This window comes from Lichenostomus cassidix, chromosome 2 (assembly GCF_008360975.1).
Source record: "Lichenostomus cassidix isolate B80296 chromosome 2, HeHo_3.0, whole genome shotgun sequence".
NCBI classification, from domain to species: Eukaryota; Metazoa; Chordata; class Aves; order Passeriformes; family Meliphagidae; genus Lichenostomus; species Lichenostomus cassidix.
In genome coordinates, this window is record NC_139482.1 from 141,460,411 (window position 1) to 141,480,937 (window position 20,527).

Genomic DNA, 20,527 nt, shown 5'->3' on the forward strand with positions numbered 1-20,527 from the left:
CTGTAGTTAAACAGACTGATTCAGCTCCCTTCTCCAGCAGTGTTGAAATGAGGCTGCAGAAACTGTAATAAGCATTGATACTTCCATTTGCAGCATCTATTGCAGATCCCCTCAGTCAAGGATTTAAATCAAATGAAATCTCTGCTCAAAGCAAAAATCGGTCCTACAGAGACAAGTATATCATTGCATTTGATTCAGGCAACTGCCCATCTTCTGACAAAACACAAAAATAATCTGTTAACCAGTTTCTTTCTCACCCAGACATTATCAGTGCTTTTTTAAAATACCATACATACTTATGCTAAATTTTATAGCATCTGCTTAGCTGAAGAAAATTTTGTAATTTTTTTGTAGAAATAAAATATCAAAGAAATGTATGTGACCTAAATGTTTGTAGGACTAAAGCTTGTGTGTCAACCTTTGTATCCTTGTCCAGAAAGTTTTCAAATAGAGCCCCTGCAAAGGTCTCTGAGTTCCACAGAATAACACACGAGAATATGCTGGATTATTTAGCTGCATCAGCAAGCATGGCAAGTGTGTGTGGCTATAAATGTGTTTGTGTAATTTCTATCAAATTAGAAACAGGAAATAAAAGGGGCGAGGCTCTGCTCCACCAAACAGCTGCCCAACTTTGATAACCCTGCTGATGACTCTACTGAAGTTTCAATGCAGAACCCAGGTGTAATCCTGCATTATCAGCTCTCCACACCCCTGGGATGTTGCTCTGAAGGTGCTCTGTGCTTCTTTCAGTCTTCTGGCCCTGGCTTGTGGTCATCACACAAGAGGCTGCAAATGAACCCCAGCCTGGTTTCCCTGGAATGTGTTCACAGCCTGGAGAGGCTTTAATGCTGCCTGGATGCTCCCAGACAAAGCAGTGCCATGGCACAGGGCCATGCTCTGTCCTGTCCTGTTCCACGATGAGCACAATCCTCGGTTGGCACCCACAGACTGCCCTGGAAACAGTTTGGGGCCAACACAGAGCAGCTGTTGTGGACTTGGATATCTTGTGCTGGGGGCAGGGGCTTGCAGAGGAGGAATTAGGTGTATGGATATCAAGTTCATAGTTTCACCTACTCTGCTTACCAGGACCGAAAGAAAGGGTCTCTAGGAGGTTTTATCTAGAGAGATGATCTGAAATATGTCTACCCAGCTTTTTTTACATGCAGCTTCTCTACCATTAAACTACAAAACCCACTGAAAAATAGAAAGTTGGGATTTTGCTTGCATAGTATTTTCCCTTCTCATCAACATTAATAAATCCAAATTAAGTTTTGCTTTCTATTACATCATCAACACTTGGCCTGCACTTACTCCTGTCGTAATTCCTGTTCTGTAATTTGGAAGGAACACAGCAATGAATGAGCTTTGTTGCCAGGGTTTCACGGATAATTTTCAGCTCTAGGAAGCTACTGGGAAATGTGAATGTGCCATGCTGCTCAGAAAGTCTTTACACTGTTTGTGTGAAGTACTCTGGTTGGTCTCCAGCAGCAAAGATCTGTCTGAGCTTGCATGGGTTGTGGAGGTTGCTGAAAATATCACCTTTTCTCCCCATTTTAAATATGAAGACATATTTTTCTCATGTCTGCCCACTGTGCTCTACAGATAACTCTGCTTCCCTAGCTTTAAGAGTTTGTGTTATTTCTTTGATGGGGTTTTGTTTTCTTTTCCCAGCTATCGATGATTCCTGGTCACCATAAAAGTCTGAACCAATTTCTTTTCTGAGATTGGTGCTCCTATAAATCTTCCAGGTATTCATTTAATAGGATTATTTACATAATTTTCTGCACCCACCTATGTATAAGCTGCTCCAGTTTTGTAGGGATTGGTTTAAACTTACCTTGTGCATCCATATCAGAGAAAATATTCCTTCATATGCTGATGAATCTGTGGTAATAATTTAATATAAGTAGCTTTGCTGTGATAGGAGTGAGGCAGGCAGAGAAGTGATGCTGTGACTTTGACCCCTTGTTGAACTCGTGGTGCCTGGGGGAGACATCTCCAGAGCTGAGAAGTACACAGGATCCTCTCTGTCTGAGATGAGGTTAATCTCAACCCAAGTAAAATATTAATGAATCTTTCCTGGTTTACTGCAAAATTCAGGGTGTATGAACCCCACTTAGTATTTGCACAGACAGGCTCCTTCTCCTCAGTTATCACATACACCACACTACATTTACAGAACTTTTGGCATTTACCTTCCATTTCCAGGAAATTTCAATCTGGAGACTGCCATGCTTATCAGATTTGTGGACTTCTACCTTTATAATTCTCAGAGAGGTGAAGGGTCTTGAGTTGCTCTGCTCATGAACTTTCCAGGCTTAATGCATGGAAAAGGCTTGTAAATTGGTTTCTTTCTTTTTTCACTGAGTTTTACTTTGTTTTCCTGAGGACACCATTAACAGATACAGTATAATTTTGCCTTTTCTGTTGTGATAGGATAGATACCAAAGCATTCACATGGATAACATCCACCTGGATAGGAACAAGCCCATCTCTATGGATGCCTGGCTCACCTTGGTGCTACTGGTATGAATGGTTACTGATGAGTGAAATGCAGTGCCTTTAAAGACTCCATTAGAACTGATTAGTTTCACCACTGCTTTGTTGGTTGTGGTTACTTTTATTTACAATATAGGATACACTGATTCCTCTGCCTTTCTTCCTCAAAGCAAAAAATTTCCTTTTCCCCTTGCCCGTGTTGGCTGAAGGTAGAGACCGCCCTCAGGGCAGATGCCAGTTGGCATCGACCACCTATGGTCCTGCCCTTGACCTTGATGTGACACTTGCAGATAATTCACAAGTTCATATAAAATGAGCTCTTACACTAGAGACAGAAGAACCTGCGGCATGACTCGTGATCTTCAGATCTGGTTTTAGTTTGTTTATTGAGTCATTTTGTGTGTCCCTGAATTTTGAATGCTGCTTCTGGCGTTACTGATCCAAAATCTTTTGGTCAAGTTCTGTTTCGCTTTGTCACATAAAGCCTTTGAAGTCTTTCATCACTAACACAGTACAGCTGCACTGAAGCATGGTCTCCAAGTCATTTCAAAGTACTTGTTCATGTTGGTTTTTAGCTGTGATATTAATCTTTTGTTTAACTTCCTCATTCTATTACGAAATTTGAAGATGTGCACAATGCTGCCCAGCTTTGAGCATACAGTGCTCTGCTGAGAACTTTTACAGGTCTTGTAGACGTATGGTTCCTGGTTTCTGAGATTGCAACAAAGCTCTTCATAGGGCGTTAACGTTTACTGCCACAGATAGTGAGAAAATTGCTTTCTGTTTATCTTTATCTATAATCTTATTTGTGAGAAAATGGTGGCTCAACCTTTTTAACCTTCTGAACTTCTGTATGGTTTCAGACAGCTGCTATGTTTCACTGTCTTTCTTTTTTAAAATCAACCTGTTCATGAAGTGCTATCTTCTGCTCCCAAACAGAATTTCATTCCTCACATTACTGTAACTGAATTCAAAATAGACAATATTTAATCTGCCTGTATGAGTAACAAACAGAGTATTCATCTATCACTGGTCACTGTGAGTGCTGGATATACAACATGAGGGTTTCTTTTAAACAATAGATCCAGTTTGAGAAATGTGAAATATCTGTTATTTTCTTTTCACTCTGAAGTTTTGCTTCAGATCAGGGTAAGAAAATCATCTTTAGATTGAATGACGGAAATACTAGTAAAATGAAAAAAAATTTAAAAAAAAAGAAAATAAGAAAAGAAAAAGCATTGCTGTTCATATATAGAATTTATAGTAGGCTAGACTTAGGCTAATCTTTTTTTAGTGTCCAGCATTTGTTATTCTGTTTTGCCACTCTGTCTGTTTATTAAGTTATCCCTAAAAGGTTAAGTAATGCTGCACCATAATACTGTGGCTCGTGTACATCATAGTATATCACAGACCAGATGCTCTACAGATGTAAATCAAGAGAGATTCAGTGACATCTGCAAAGCAGTATTGGTTTATTAATCAATATATCAACTGGAGATCTGTCACTTTATATGTAGAGGTACATTCATACGTAAAAGAACTATAGAAAACCCTACATATCCTATGTATCTGTGGTCATTGAGCTGTCAAGTTCCTGACACTTGAAAAGGAGAGCTGATAGATGAGGTATGACTGTCCCGGTGATTTCGTGGAGCAGCACTTTTATTTTACAATTGACAGCACAGAGCAACAAATTCAACAAAGACTCTGCTCCAGAAGAAGTTCAAATCTGACAAAGAATGTGTGAATATATTATATTATGTATGTGTATGCACACAAATGTGTCTTTATCGTGAGGAAGTGCATATGCATACATGTGTGCTATGCAATGTATACATCATATCAATTACAGTATCAGTTTCCCCTACAGCTGAACTGGGAACATGAACAGGAGCAGAAAATATGTGAAAACAGCTGTCTCCAAAGAATCCCTCCCCTCTCCTGACTGCAGGTTGCCAGTGTTTCCTAGAGACTGCACAAGCTACAAAGTTGTGCATTATTTAAAAGAAAGGCACGCAAATCCCTTATGAGGATTCAACCTGAATGTGTTCTTTAAAGAGAGTTTGACGATGCTGATGCTTGATTGTGCTATAAAGCTGTGCACTTTTCTGTGCCAGCAGAGCACATGCACTGAGCAGTCATTCAGAGCCTCAAAAACATCTGTGGCAAGATACCTCATTCAATTTAATCCCTCACCTTGCCAGGATTTTTGTAAGGCTTCTCATGTTGAATACAATGTGCTCTTCAGCTTCCTTCCTGAAACCCTTGGCAGCTCTACCAAATAGTCCACTGCCCTTATCTACTGGAGGACATCAGTCTTAACATAAAATACTTGGCAAAATGTACTATAGTATTGCTAGCCATCCACACTAAGCAAACAGGGACCTGGTCTACTAGGATTCTTTAGCATTTGCTCTGTGCAAGGACATTCATGGTTCCTCCCAGGTGGTGTATGGAGGTGGAGGAGGTGACATTGGGGCACCAAGTTGAAGGATGTCCCGAACAGCACATTCACCACAGCCTGCTACAGATGCAGCTAAAGCTTAGCAGCCCTCTTTTGTGTGGTGCTGTTTGACAAGCCGCTGAGAAAATTGCACAGCCATTTTGAGGCTGCCACAACCCAAACTTTACCTGGGGGGCTGAGAAGTCCCTTGGCTTACAGGGTCTGTTTGAGGTGACTGTCACTGTCTTGTGTGGGTGTGGTGACAGAGGTGGTTTCCCTGGCCGTTACCAAGACAGTGGTTCTGCTGACTAATCAGTGAGTTTCTGAAGTAGTTGTTTTTGTACATTTTCTGCTTGGAGGTTAAGCTGAAGAGAATGACAGCCCTTGATCTGCTCTCTGTTCAACATGAGGGAGGCAAATTAACACAGACGTGGGTGGAAGAATCAAGAATTGAAGTCTAAATCAAGAGGAAAGGCAGGTTTTGAGATGGGCTGATAAGTGATACAGAAGGTTATGAGCAGCTAGGAAAGGAGAATGAAGGAGCACAGGAAAGGCCATCTCAGAATGATTGGTGAGTGCTCACTTTTTTGGGGTTTTTGTTTTGGCTTGTTATAACCTCCCCTCTCTGCTGCCTTGCTAGGACATCTCAGAACAGATGTCCAGTTAGTTCACTATGTCCACTACTAGATTTGATGTACTAAAGCCACTGAGCACCAGTGCATGCCATATGCTGTTTATGTGCTGGAATAAATATCTCCATGCTTCCTAGAAACTGATTCACCCACAGGGGAAGAAGAAAAAAGTTCATCAACACTGCAAGGATACTAGTGGGCTGAAAAACTAAATTAATATCAATAGACTGAAAGTGGGTCAGGTTTGGACAAACTGAAATACTCCAGCAATCAGTTTGAAACATTAAAAATGATAGAGGGAAACACATGAAACCATCTTTATGGAGTAAGGGAGTTAACGGAGAAGTAACTCACTAGTGACACAGAGATCACCCACTGGGCTATCAGCTCATGATGTATTCATCAAGCCATCTCAGCTTAGATATGCTCAGTAAATCTTTACTTTCTCAGAGCTTTATCACCTATGCAATTTGTTTTGGCTGTTTTTTCAGCACCTCCTGACTTCTGAGGAGTTACAGAGAAGAATCTACTCCAGTCTGTGACCTGGCTGTTTATATTGCAGCTGGAGGTCACCTCTATGCCTGAACAGAATCCTTATCAAGCTCTTTTTTTTTCAGGCATCAAAGTTTTGGCATGGTAAGATAACCTGAGTTGAAAGTTCATATTGAGGAGAATGACCTAACAGGCAGCATATAAGCAGGAAAAAGAAGTTTTATCTATTGTTTTCCCATGAGTAGAACCCCATTTTGTTTATGAACACTGGAAGTAACCAGCTCCACTCAGTGGAAATAGTAGTGATGGCTCTTCTAACATTCAACCATAGCTACTAGAGTGTAAATCTAAGTTATACACACCAGGGTGAAAATTGTTGTGGTGTCTACAGATTTCCACAGCAGATAAAGGCTCACCCTGCAGTAAGGCAAAGCAAATAATTAATAATCTAGAGCTATCTCCTTCTGTTAGAGTATGTTAAAAGAATGAGGAGAACTGCAAATACAATTAGTGGAAATAGCATCTACCCACACTGATATTTACTACTTGTTCTTTAGGTGACTCTCCAAAGGAAAGACTGGACATCATTTCTGAGGCCTAGCAGTCTCCTTTGAACGAAAAGATGAGGGAGTTGATTTTGGCCAGTGCTGCTTAAAAATCACTGTCTGCCACATGAAAACCAGGGGCTATGACCAGGATGTGGAGCTGGCACTCCAGGGGTATGTGTGTCACCCAAACTTTCGTGCTCTGCTTTAGCCAACCTGCTTTGAATTTTTAGCTAGAAGAAGGAAGACAGGAATCACTCTAATATTAACCACTTGTTTAGGGATAACATGTTGTGCAGGTACAGAGCTTTTTACTCAAGACTCTCAGCCATCACAATTCAAGGAATTCCCTTAAATCCTGTGAGCTGCATTAGGTAACTGGATAACTATTTGCAGTAAGATAAGCCTGGCACTCCTGGTGTTCACGGTATTTCTTATGCAGGCAAAAACTGCAGACACAGAGTTTTCCTGGTTATCTATGGTTATATTAGTAATCTTAAAAGATAGTGAAACTCAATGATGACAGTCACACTATGATAACCATATTGTTAATAAAAGGTAAAATGTTTTGTCTTTATCTGGTTGAGATGGAGCAGCTCCAGCCCAAGCTTTTCTGTGACTGGAGTAGGATATATATTTACTTTCTGTCATAAGCCTTGTACTGACCTGCAAACAAGGGTCAAAATACTGTTCTCCTTCATGTGGGAGGTTAAGCCTTCTTCCCTGAGCACAGTGCAGGGTGCAAGTGGCTCAGTAATGCTCATGCATTTTACATTGGAATCAGCAGAGTTTTGTTTCTGCACCATGCTCAAAATAGAGCTGAAATGCCACCCCTGGGTCAGAAAGAACCAAGGCCACAGCCCAGGCTGGAAGGAAGGGATCTGCCTGGTCTAAGGGCATTGCAGAAGAAAACCTGAAGCAAAATGATCCCACAGGGACATGTAGGGAAACCCAAATGTTGATCAAGGGAGGTACTTATCAGTCCCTCAACTAGTCTGTGGAGGGCTGGCATCTTGGGCTCTTTTCCCTGAGCTTAAGAGGTGACTACATATGTCCCAGGTATGATATTTAGTTTGCTGAATCATGTCTTAACTACTTAACTACCAGCTCATATTTAAAACCATATAAATATTATTCTAAGATGATCCTTTTGAGTCCCTTCCAATTCAGAATATTCTGTGATTCCATGATTCTGTGATATTATCTGATATGGTTTATTTTCAAAGCCTTTTACTAACATGAAGTAAATCAGTATAAGTCAGATGAAACTCCTCCATGGAGCATAGTCATGAAAACAGTGAAAGAGCAGAATCATAATTTGCCCTGTCAAACTTGCACAATTGGATGTATCCAAAGTAAGTGTGGGCGACAGCCTTGGATTCAGAGTGCAGGGGACTGTGAGCACATGCACACAAAAATGTGTGTGCAATGTAGATGCTCACACAGACATGTATATACACATATAAATCTTTCCTTGTATGTGTATACATATATATCCTGTGTATACAAATATACCTACAGAGAGAAAAAGAAAGAGATTGAGTACATACAAGAAAATAATTCAGTTCTCCTAAGACCCACAATGCCCTCTGGATGTGTTTGCCTCTCTTTGCTAAGTACTAAGAAAACCTAGGGAGGCTGAAAAAAGGGGTTTTTAGTAATACATTTCCCAGCTTGTGCTACTAATTCTGAGGTAATTTATTACACTGAAAGGCGTTTGGAATTTAATTAACTTGCCTTTTAATTCTGATTGTTTGCTTTGTTCTTTCTTCCACTGTGGGCAGGGAAAATGAACTGTGGACTTTCACCTTTATTACCAATCAGTGCCCAATCACTTTCACTTTTGCATTCTCAGACATGTACACCATGCTTCTGTGCAAGCACACAGACATTTCTCCTTAACTCAAAACTCTTTCTGTTAGCAGAAAGAACTACATAAAGAAAAATCCAGGGAACCTTTTCTGCTTTGTAAAACAATATATTTCATACTCTTTTGCTTATGTTTCAAATTATCCTGGTTCAATTCTGCCTTTAAAACTTGTTTAATGTATTTCTGGTCTTAGTGTGGGGGATCTGCTAGTCTGAGGTCCGTGCAGAGCACTTCATAATTTCTACACTAAAATGGTTCTCAGTGCTGCAAGCCGGAGCCAAACAAGTGAATTCACACCACCCAAACCTCCTTTCAACTCAAGCCAGTCCAGACTCATTTCTGCATACTTTGGCAAGCCCCAAATGCACAAGATTGTTTTGTCTTTCCACAATAGGCACGGTGACACTGAGTACACAACAGGGCACCTTCTCAATCTTTTTTCTACTTCATGAATTGTTGACACTTTAGCCTCTTAATTTAAAGCCTGCATCTGAGATGACTACTTCTTCAAGAAGGAGGAACGTTTGCCCAGTTCTGCCAAAAGCTGTTGTTATTTAATACAGAAAAAATGTATTGATAAAACATTGCTTAAACCAATGGCATTGTCTACCTGTTGATAAAGCTGTTGCAGTAGTATTCTCCTTAAAAGGACAGGAAAAACAATTGCATTTAGTGACTATTTGACACATGAAAACAAGGGTGTTTAGTCACCCCTTTCCTAGTGTCAGGGCAGAATCTCTCAGGGTTACCAACAGCCACAGGAGTTCAGTGCAAGAGGCTGAAGAAAGAATTTAATTCACTTGTTCCTTATTCATAGCACTCAGCTTGTTATTCAGAACCTGGTATGTTTGTGAAAATACCTTTTGATGAGTGTTTCAGTGTTGTGGAGTTTTAGCCATGTAAATTGTGTTGTATAACTGTTAATGTTTAACTGAGAAGGTCCAATTTCTTCCAAATCTGAATGTTGGAATTGCTCCTTGATCTCACATCAGCTTTCTGTGCACAAATGACACAATGCTGCTCATATTATCCATACTTCCATGTAGCCACTGGACAAGACTGACACTTCCTCAACCCAAAATTTTAGTTCTGTGTACAGATCTGCATCTTATTTGCTCCCCATTCCACTTTCTAATTTGCAGATGATCCTTCTGCGAAAAACTAGAAAGAAGAAAATCCTAATTTCAAGACTGCACTGGATTTAGTTCACCTCAGTATAGGATCTTTGACTCAAAGAGATGAAATAGTGAGCACTGCTATCAATAATCATATCTCCCACATGCCCTTTCCTTGTAGCAGTAGTTTCCATTTGGCCTCTATTAGAACATACCCCCTGTCTTTGGCTGTGCTGTATTTTTGTTTCTCCATCAGAAATACTGAAGTATGTGTCAGTGCCTGAATGAAAATCCCTCTCAGCTTTACTTGAAACAGGCTCTGTTCGCTAGGTAAACAGTTTGTGCTAGTTATCACAGAGCCTAAAATGATAACAGACTTTTGCAAACTTATCTAAAGCAAAAATGGCTGCTTGAGATCAAAGTCCAGATCACAAACTTCATTCATTTTGCTTTTATATACCAGGAATAATGACTCATATTCTCTATCTCTGTTTCTTTTCATGCACCACAGTAGGACATCTCATTTGCAGCCAAAAGAGAATAAAGGCCAATGAATGGCAAATTAAATTATTGAAATTCAGTTTCTCTGTCCTTTCCTCAAATTTGCAAAACATTTTTGCTAACATAACACTTTAAAATCTACAATATATATTTTGCCCCATTTGTAGGTGGACTTCTTTATTAAGTCACAAAACACTAACTGCAGTATCCTATAATGCTGGTCTTAAGAGTGGCAGTAAATTGCCAGGAAATTACTGTAATTTCCCTTCTAGAAAAAACAGGCAAAACTATCCACAAATTCAAAACATGTTTGTGTGAAAGTACCCAAACTCCTTTTTCTTCCATTCAAGATCTCTATTTCCCATTCTAACATTACACACCACTTATCTGCATTAAACATCTTGTTTATCAGAAGCTACATAACATTCTACTTTAAAAATATGAACCAAAAGTTTTGTATAAATTTATGAAATTCTCTCCAGAATTACATTTCATCATACAATGCAAGCAATCATGCTGTTTTCATCTTTCAAAAAGGCATTCCAGCCTGCCACAACATTAGCCTGTAGGAAATATATAGGACATCAGCAGAGCTGGCAGCCTGTTGGGACCTTGTTTCCTCAGTTTGCTTCCTTTGAATGTTCACATTGCTTTAACCTTCGTGCTTCTGCAAAAGTGCACGAGGGATTTGAAACCTCTCACACCCTTTACAACCACACATTGTCAACACACTGACGTCTTTACCTCTCTGATTACCAAGCTAAAGGAAGAGGAAGGGTAGAATGAGAAGTGGGTGAGTGAACTCTCTGCTCAGATTTGAACCACCGGGAAGAGGAAAATGCATTGCTTTGGGAAGAGTTAATCCTGCCTAGCCCAGCCTAGCATGACTGGCTTCGTCATGGTGACTTCCCTTGCAGCACTGAAAAGTTTGACACCACTGTTTGTTTAGGGCTGTGTCCAACAGCACAGTCACACCCTGTCGGGAGCCCAAGCCTCGACAGCTTTCCTTCAGTGCCAGATCTGTGCAGCCCCAGGGACCAGCAGGGAGAGAATCCCCTGGTGAGGCAGAGCTGGAGCAGCAGCAGACATTGAGATGAGGCTTTATCACTTAATCGTCCGTTTTCAGACTCTTGATTCAGAAGCATTTTTTGGGTGAAGGCTTACAAAGAAGCAGTAACTTCCACAGTGTCAGTGTTCTTTCAAGTGCACTTCCCTTCCTAACAGGCTTAGGAGTTTCCCGTCAGCTTGGGGCTTACTTAGCTCTAAAACTTGTTTTGCTGTATCAAAGTGGAAAACCTAAATTTGTCAAAAATGAAGCGCTTCCAGGACTATCCATGTTTTTAAGTAAGGCCTCTATGCTGTCATGGCTCTGCTGTTGCTATTTATCTTTATGTGCACGTTTCAGTGTTTGCAGAGACAAATTCTGTGTCTACGAGTGGCCTGTTTTTCAAAGGCATGCTGTGGAGACAAAGGTTGAAACCCAAATCACTTCACAGCAGTCTGCAAGTCTGCTTCTCTCTTCAGAAGCTGTAAATGTGTCTAAGCAAAAAGCAACAGTTCTTCCATCTGTAAATAATGGGCTTGGGTGAAATAGCTCGAATACCTGAAAAAATCCTTGTTTAAAACAGAGAAGGAAATTCTGGTTCTGAGCACTAGCCTGGAATACTTTGGGGCTGGATTAGTATGCAGGAAGTAAAGAAATGAAAAGGCAAAGGGTGGCTTAAAAATGTCATTGCACAAACATGTGTGCATATTCTCTCAGGCCCTGCCTGGTGGTTCAGTAATGCAGCAGGCAATGACAATGATACAATTTCATAGCTCCTCTAATCCCAGAGGATGCACAAAATGCTTGACAAACTGATGTTCTGTATAAGCAATAGTCTGGGCCTTTCCTTCTCATCTGTAGAGGAGTGGAAATGATTACAGTACAAATATAGCAAAATCTGGTATGCTCAGAAGCAAGGGGAAGCAAAATGTATTCCATTCAATGAGAACACTAAAATTTGTATAATAAAGAAATTCAGAAAATTACACTTAATTAGCAGACAAGCTAGAATTGTTCTGTTTTGGTTTTGGGCAAGCATGGTGGTAATAGAAAACAGAAATCACCTAAAAGACACATAGGGCATTTGTACGCATAAATCTCTGATTCAGAAGAGAAAGTGGAGGTCTCTGATCTCATTATATGGCAGAGATAGAAAGATCCAGCCCTGGTAAACTTTATTTATGAACCTTGTTGTCATTTTCCCCACTGTTGTCTTTGCTATTTGCAGTTTGCTTATGATTTTCTAAGTAGATTATATTTAATTAAATGACACTATATTAGAATCACATAAAAATTCTCCTCAGGAAGGAATCACCAGATGAGAACGACAGGTTTTATTTGTGTGGGAAGCTGAGGTCCAGCAAACTAGGTGCTGTTTCTCACTGAAGCCCCTAAGGACAGGCTGCCTTTGAGGTTTTCTCATCTGGGTGATTGGATTAATTCTAAGAAAAGTCTGTCTTTTTTCATAGATAGGGAACCCTGTCAGACCAGGTGCATTATCTGCCTGGTTAACATCAGACTCACAAAATGCTCTCCTACAACACAAATGACCAAATTCAGTGAGCTTCTTGATTTGTATTAGAAAAATCTTAGTTCTTACTGCAATGTAAAATTACATGCTACCAGGCCAAAAGTAGTGTTCATAAGCTTAATACATTGAAATACCTCAGCCACTGATAGACAATAAATGGTTATTTATCAGGACATCAAAAGCTTTCAGAGAACTTCTTTCAACCCTTTACAATGTCTGGAGCAAAGCAGTCCAAAAGGCCAAGAAAGAACACTTTGTGCTTTGAAGATCTTGACACAGACAGCACATCTGCTTTGCAATGTTATCATCTGTTGTTTCTCTGTGGCATATTTAGGCAAGTTATCTTCAAAAGGTGTTTGTAAGCTCAGTGACAATTTCTTGTGAGAAAAAAAGAACTCTTAAAGGGGTTTTATGGTCACCTTAACCACAGTCTGTTCCAGGAATACGAAGCAGCAGCTAAAGAGCATCAGGTATTTCACACAGGAAGGGTGCAGGGGTGGGATGCTGCACAGATCCCCATGCCCAAGGAATGGTGTTTGTGCAGAGGAACCTGCAAGACTGTGAGGCTCAGTGCTCCACTGAGCAGTGAGCAGTGTTGGTACCTGTGCTGGGTGAGGATTTCTCATCTCATTTCTGCTCTCCCAAAAGGAGAGCTGAAATCCCAGGCAGGACACACACAACAGCCCAGCTTGTAAACTGCTTAGGCTCACACCTCTAAGAAACCAGGCTAAAAATATCCATCATGGGACCACCTGTGGCAGCTGCAATGTCATTTATTATTCAAGGTCTATCAGATGGCAAAGGGACAGATGCTGTGGGCATCTTCAGCATTGACAGACTGTTCATCAGTGTTATGAATTTATATATCTCCTACAGGTTCTGCTATCAGTTGTGTTCCCAGTTAAATGGGTCAGGCAAGGAAGTACATTCCCTAAAGGAACTACAGTCTGCTATGTCTCAAAAACCAGTCCCAGAGGAAATACCCTATTTTGATGTGGTTCAAGAAGGTGGCAGGGAGAGGAATAGAAACTTTGTAGCAAGACCAGCTTGACTCAGAGGAGGGACTGTGTGCTGCGGATTCAAGCCTCTTTGGGGTGAAAAAGCCCTTGAGAACAGTAAGGAAATGTTCTCAGCCTACATGTAGAAATTGTTAAAGGTGTATAGAGTGAGACATTCTGATAATCTCTGTATTATTTGAAGAATTATTCTTTTTATAATGCCTTTATTCCTGCAACAATGCTACTGTTCCAATAGCTCTGTCAGAACTACAGAGTGGTGAGTTAACCCTGCTGTTGCCCTGAGAGAAGAAGTGGAAGCTGCTGAGCTAAAGCAAAGAGGGGATAGACCTTTTCAAGCTGCAGAAACCAGCAGCTCAGTGGAGAGGAAGTGGCTGAAAAAGGAGGGAAAGAGAGACCTAATAATGATTCCCTCAGGAAAACTGCTGGTCAGAACAATTAGCTGTGAATCTAGGAAAAGCCATAATTGGACAGAGAACAGAGGATTTATTTTAATTCAGTATCTGGGAGCACTTTGGATAGGAACTAAAGGACTACATTCCCTTTCTAAGCAGGTCCATAAAAAGAGGTGGTCAGGTCTGCCTCCCAGCTCCAGCTCTTCACTCTCTTCATTATGGCACATTATGGGACAACTGAAACATTAAGTATATTACAGTCATTATGCCAGTCACAGCTATGGTCTGCAAATGTGACTGCATGGAATATTTAGTTTCTAACACAGGCTGTGAAAGGATGTCCCTTTCTACCATGGTCAGGAAGGAGCTGACAGGCTCACCAGAGACTTCAAAAAACCTCAGCCTTTCAGTTAGCAAGGAGCTCAGTGCTCTCATGTACTCAATTTGTCACAAGGGGAATGCCATGCAATATTGCACAGAGTAGTTATAAGGCATTAGCTGCCATTTCATTTACAAAAGAAATCACTCTTTTCTCTGTTCCAGTTCACCAGTGATCAGCTACACACAATACTTCCTTGAGCAACTCTCAATGAAAAGTCTTTTTTTCTTTTTTTATTTTTCTTTTATTTCACTGGGGTTTAGATTTAGCTTGTGGGAGGCCAGGCCAGTTAACAGCGTAATGTACTTTAAAAAGGAATGTGATTACTAGTAACTGTTTCTCTCCATTAAAATCAGCAGAGAAGTTTACTTAATGCTTTATCCTTTAATCAAAGCAGTAAAGCATTTCAACAATCTGTAAATCTGGCTGTATAGAGTTACAAAATAGGGAAAATTCACAATAGTGCCATTTTTCTTTGAAACTCCTTTATCTCAGTGAAAGATATTTGAGCAAACCCGTCACAACACACACTGCTGTACAATTGACTGATGTTCCTGTTAGGGATTCTTGCCACAGGTTTTGCAGCAGAGGGTAAGGGCAGAGCATAATTGTGTTGAAAAGCTTTGGTGCTGGTGGTTAAAAAATCACTGCTCTTTTTTAAAACCCCAACTTGAGTCTTTACTAGGCTGTACCATGAGACACATGCACGCTGTGTTACATTAAAGTGTTTAATTAGAAATATGAGTTATGCCTTGCATAGTAACAAGGAAGCACCATAAAATAATGTATACTCTGACAGTCTCAGACTATCACAGCAGTCATGCATAAGTTGAAATCCTTTTCAGTGGGACATTGATTAATTCAATCTTTGACGAATCTAGGCCCAGGCATTCAGCAGCTTCTTCCCTTTCTCAGCATGGGATTAGTTATGTGAAGCCAGAAATGGCCTTTGTATGTTTAGACTTTGGGAGCACATTCAGCTGGAATCCTGCCTCACACCTAGGGCTAGACCTTTGCAATAATGCAACTCTGCTTGTTCCAGCTCTAAACAAAGACAAGCAGGGCTATGGAGTTATGTTACTCACTACAAGTTGAGGAATCAGCTTTCCATGTGGCATTATCCTCCCACCCCCTTTCCCACAGGAATAACACAATGTAAGTTAAGCTTGTGCCTTTGCCATTATCTTGCTTTAGTGGCTCAGTTCCAACACACAGCCGTGTACCACCTCATTATTTATATCCTGCTAGCATCTTATTTAGTACCTCAGCTTCCACCACAAATGTATTGGGATAACTGGATAAGAGACTCATTATAATTGCAGTTTCTCTGCAGGGGTCAGCACCTCCTCCCCATGAATATGATAAGGTGCTCCAAGTGCCACCTCACCTGCAAATGGTGTTTTTCCCTGAAGACTCACTTCCTACAGGCTACAGGCTGCTATTGAATTTCTGCAGTAATATTTTAATAACTTAATTTAAGATTTAACAGCTTTCTTTCCGGAGCTTTGTTGCATAATTAATCCATGTGATGGGAACTCATTAGACTTGGGGATCTGAGATGCATCTGGACACTCAAGGGCTGTAAACAGCCCTAAAACCTCTGTCAGGGCCTATTTAAGGTGGGCAGATGCAGAGCTGTGCACAGAAAGAAGGAACTATTTTATCCTTGGGGATAATCAGAAAGTACTTTTTTTGATAGTTGGATGTGTCTTTTAATCATATCTATAGTTTGTTATAACAACAGTAAAACAACAAAAGTTTTGTCCACTGACACTTAAGGTTAGATCCTTGACTTCCTGGGTTGAGATCTGGCCCAGCACCTACAAACATCATCTTTTGTGTGCATGACCATGAGCTGTGGGCACTTCTACCACCTGAAAACATCCCTCAAGCAGACACTACAGAGACCCTTTGAGCCACACATTGAATCACAGGACTTCATCTCCTTCACTGGCTTAGAGCTGTGCTGCTGTGTTTATCACGTGGGAGTGATAAGGCCTGTCACTGCCATTGAAAATCTTGAATTGCTGAAAGAACTGAAGCCTTGGTGTCCCACTTCTGCAGAGAACACTGCAACTGCAAGACTTCCACGAGGTTTCTTGTTTCCTCCTGGTAGTGCTCTTCTGGTTTGATATGATCCAGAGAATGCAAATAGCTCTGGCCGTATGCACTGGTAAGAGGATTTGCTCAAATTTAATGTCCAAAACCACGCTCTGGATTAGGCAGAGCAAAGGTTTGAAACCACTTTCCAGGAAAACACAGCTGAGTGAGCTGCCCAATTACCTGTAAGAGTGGGCGTGGGTATCACATTTCTTAGTTTGCAGTGAGAGCTGCAGAACACAGCTCCAGGGCACAGGCTGTAACAGAGAACACCATGGCTAAGCGCACACAATTCTGCCCCACTACTGCCCATTTCCCTCTTCTGCACCTCCCTTTCAAGGGTGCATTGTTTTCTTGACAAGCTGAGGAACAAGAACACAGAAAACGCAAAGACAAAACAACAGCGTGAAAAGAGTAACACCTTTGGGCATCAGGGACATGTTCCTCACTGTGTGCAGTGCTGAGGCTCCCAGCAGAGCACCTTTTCCCTACTGGACACGAGCAACAGCTCTAATGAAGGCTTTGTAAAGAGTGCTGCCAGCTGCCTTCTATGGGAGCTGGATGTGTTGTGTACAGAGAGCTGTTTTCCACAGACACGATTTACATCAGCACTTCACATATTTCTCTGTGTGCTGTCAGGGTACCTCTATCCTTTTCTCTCTCGAGGCTCTGTACAATTTCTGTGGTGAGCCAAGTACACTTGTGTACCTGTTTTGCTCAATTAAACCTTTTCCATGGATATGAGTCATCTCTTTCATGGTCCAGAACATACTCATTTCATTTCCTCTGCCCTCCAGTGATTGAGTTAATTAATACTTTGTAAACACCTTGAGACCTCATCGCACTAACTACTGTACAAAGAACAAGGCTTCTCCCAGAATGATCCTTCTGAATAGGACAGGATGGAAGAAGCTCAGGAGAAAGGGAAGAATTAGAGAGCATAGACTTTTATATGGTCCTTCTTAATAATCCCAGTTAATTTCTGCTGACTAATTTAATGCAAGCAACAAATGCTGATGCTGACATAGGGACTGACCACAGTTCTCGGTGACCTGGAAATGAGCCTCACTGACCATTTGAGATAGGTTTCTAGCAAAACCTCCAGCCCTTCCAAGCTCTGCCAGATCTTCCTGACCAAAGGGTGCTTCAAGTTCATTTCCACGGGACTTTGGATCCAGTGTTTGGGAGAGACTGATGTGGTGGGTGGCCCCAGCACACAGCCAGCAGTGTGTTGTGGCTGACAAGGGCAGTCACTTGCCCAGAAGGGGCCAGAAACTCCACTGAGAGCAACAGAGATGCTCAGCAATGGTGCTGACGTGCCACTGGCATCCAAGGAGGGAGCAGCAGCAGAGGGACCCCAAAGAGGGGCTGGAGGAGGAGGAGGAGGGCAGGAGGGGCTGCAGGGCCAGAGCAGAGATTCCCCCTCAGGCAGCACTGGAGAGACCCTGCTGGAGCTGAGACACTCCTGTAGCCCAGGGAAGGGCCTGTGCTGGGGCAGGGAAATTGGGAAGGAGGGAGGAGCAGCCAGGAGGGGCTGGGGGGGACCCACCAGAGCCCATCTCCACCCCTACACCCCTTGGTGTCATGGGGGAAAGGGAGGAAAAGTTTGTTGTAATTTTTGTCTTTCTTTTTTACCATTCAAACCTATTTTAATTGACAATACATGTGATTTTTCCCATTCTGTGTCTGTTTTGCCTGTGACAGTCATGAGTCATTGATGTCCCTGTCTTTATCTTGACCCATGAGTTTTTCCATCTTCTTCTCTTGCTCAGTAGAAGGAAGAGAGTGATGGGAGGGTTTGGGGCCTCAGCCGAGGTTGACTTGCCACAGGGAGGACTCAGGTCTGCAGTTTCAGGCTGCAGGGAGTTCCTGGGACTCCTTTTCTGCAGCTCTGTGCTGATGAAGCACCTCTGTGACCAAGAGGAGCTGCAGCAGGAGGTCAGCACACTGCAGAGCTACACAGATGATGAAGAGGTTGACTGGATGTTCTCCAGGATACAAGGGGGGAGCCTGGCCCTCCAGCTGAAGGAGGGAACAGGCAGAGTCTGTACTTGTTGGATTGGAAAACAGAGAATGGTCCATTCCTGAGTGTAAGAAGTCAAGCAGAGGTGTCATGGATGATCAAGGGCTCCTTGACAAAACTCAAAAACCCCTCACTTATGGTTTCACACCATAAGTGTTGAAAGGTTGCTTGAAGAAGTCCTCAGTCTCCATAACTGGAGTTATCAAAAATAGGAGCCTGAGGAATCTGCTGTAGTTGTATGTGCCTTGAGCAAAGGGATGATCTCCAGAGGTCACTTCCACCCCTATGGATTTGCCATGATTCTGCAAGTCTGCTGTTCCCTGCCTTTCCCCTCTGGTCCTTGGGCACCTTACCCTTGGCCAGGGGACACTGTCTCCTGCCACAGTGCAGAGCTCTTTGGATAAAAGCACAAGGCAACCACTCTCAAATTGAAACTTGGGTATCTTCCTTTTACAATGGCAATGGAGGTGTTAGTGGCAGGGAGCAGGACTTTATACATACCCCAGAGATCTGAGCAGAATTTCAGGACAGATGACTGAAAACTGTTTTCCTCTTCTGCCTGGGGATGATGGGGATTCAATCTTCCCATCACTTCCAGATTTTTGTGGGGTGAAGACCTTCATGAGTGTTGTACTGGAAGTGACCCATAGGGCATTGAAGAGGGAACTGAAGAGAAGACCTCTCTGTAGAAATCCAGTGGCTCAGAGCAACCAGCCAGGAGTGCAGAGACCTCGTCACAGACTGTGTCCCTGTACAAACATTTTATATTACCCTATTTCTAGCTCAGGTGTGTTCTGACAAAAGGGCAATGCAAATGTCCTTTTCAAGATGCTCCTTTTTGGTATCTGATGTCACATACATTCTGGAAGCAGCCACTGTGAGGGAGATCCTGCTTGCTGGATCTCCCTCCCTATGGGCACAGGCTGGGAGAACTCATGGACTTCTTTGTGTACTTGGAGAAACTTCAGGGGAAAAAAGATGGCCCAGAACCTCAAGATTATGAAAACACTATGGTGACTAAATAAACACGCATACAAAAAAGCAGGTCAAACTATGAAGCTTCAGAGTTCAGTGGCCTCCAGTGCTAGTGGTAACTGAGCAGGAGTTTTCAGATATTGATTCAGTCGCCCAAATCACGGCTTTGGTCCTTCACGCTGTCAAATTGGGTATCAGACACCTGAAAATTCAGGCACTCTGGCAGCCACACAGAGCACAGCTGGGTGCCTCATACATCTTGTTCAAAGTCACCTAAGTCCACACCAGAGCTACAAATTCAATATTATAGTAGATTTGCACCTGCAGTCCTGAGCCTTGAAAGCTGCTGTCTCTGATATAAAAATTTGTCTCACTTTCTCACACCTATAAGACAGCTGTCACAGACAGCTGCCACCCACAGAAGAGCTAAATCTCCACCAATACTTTCAGCAGAAGTCTCATCTTGTTACAACTAGATTTTCTCAGGATGGTTTCACTCAAAGAATTCTTGTTGGAGCTGACTCAGTCCTTTTGTGTGAGATTTAAATAGCTCCTTGTGGTCAGGATCTTGAGGACAAGTGCAGTTTGCTGTTTGTATCACTGTTTTTGTCTTTGTGAATATGCACCCAGTAGAAGGCTTTAATGAATTAAGAATGGTTACCCCCTGGATATAACATCTTACCACAACACATGACCCTTGTCACCCTGATTAAGAAATGTCCTTAAGTCTGGTGTGGGTAGAACATAGATACCACACCAGCCATGGATCTGCCATGAGATAAAACACCACACAAATTGAACAGTTGTACAGATTTCCCAAAAACTCCCTTTGAGTTCTGTTCTCTCATTTCTCCCTCTAGCAGACACTACATCTGTTCCTTTAGCAGTTGCTGGCAGACAAGACAAGCCCCAGTGCCAACTAATACTATATGATCTGCTGCTGAATTAATTTTCCACTTAAAAATT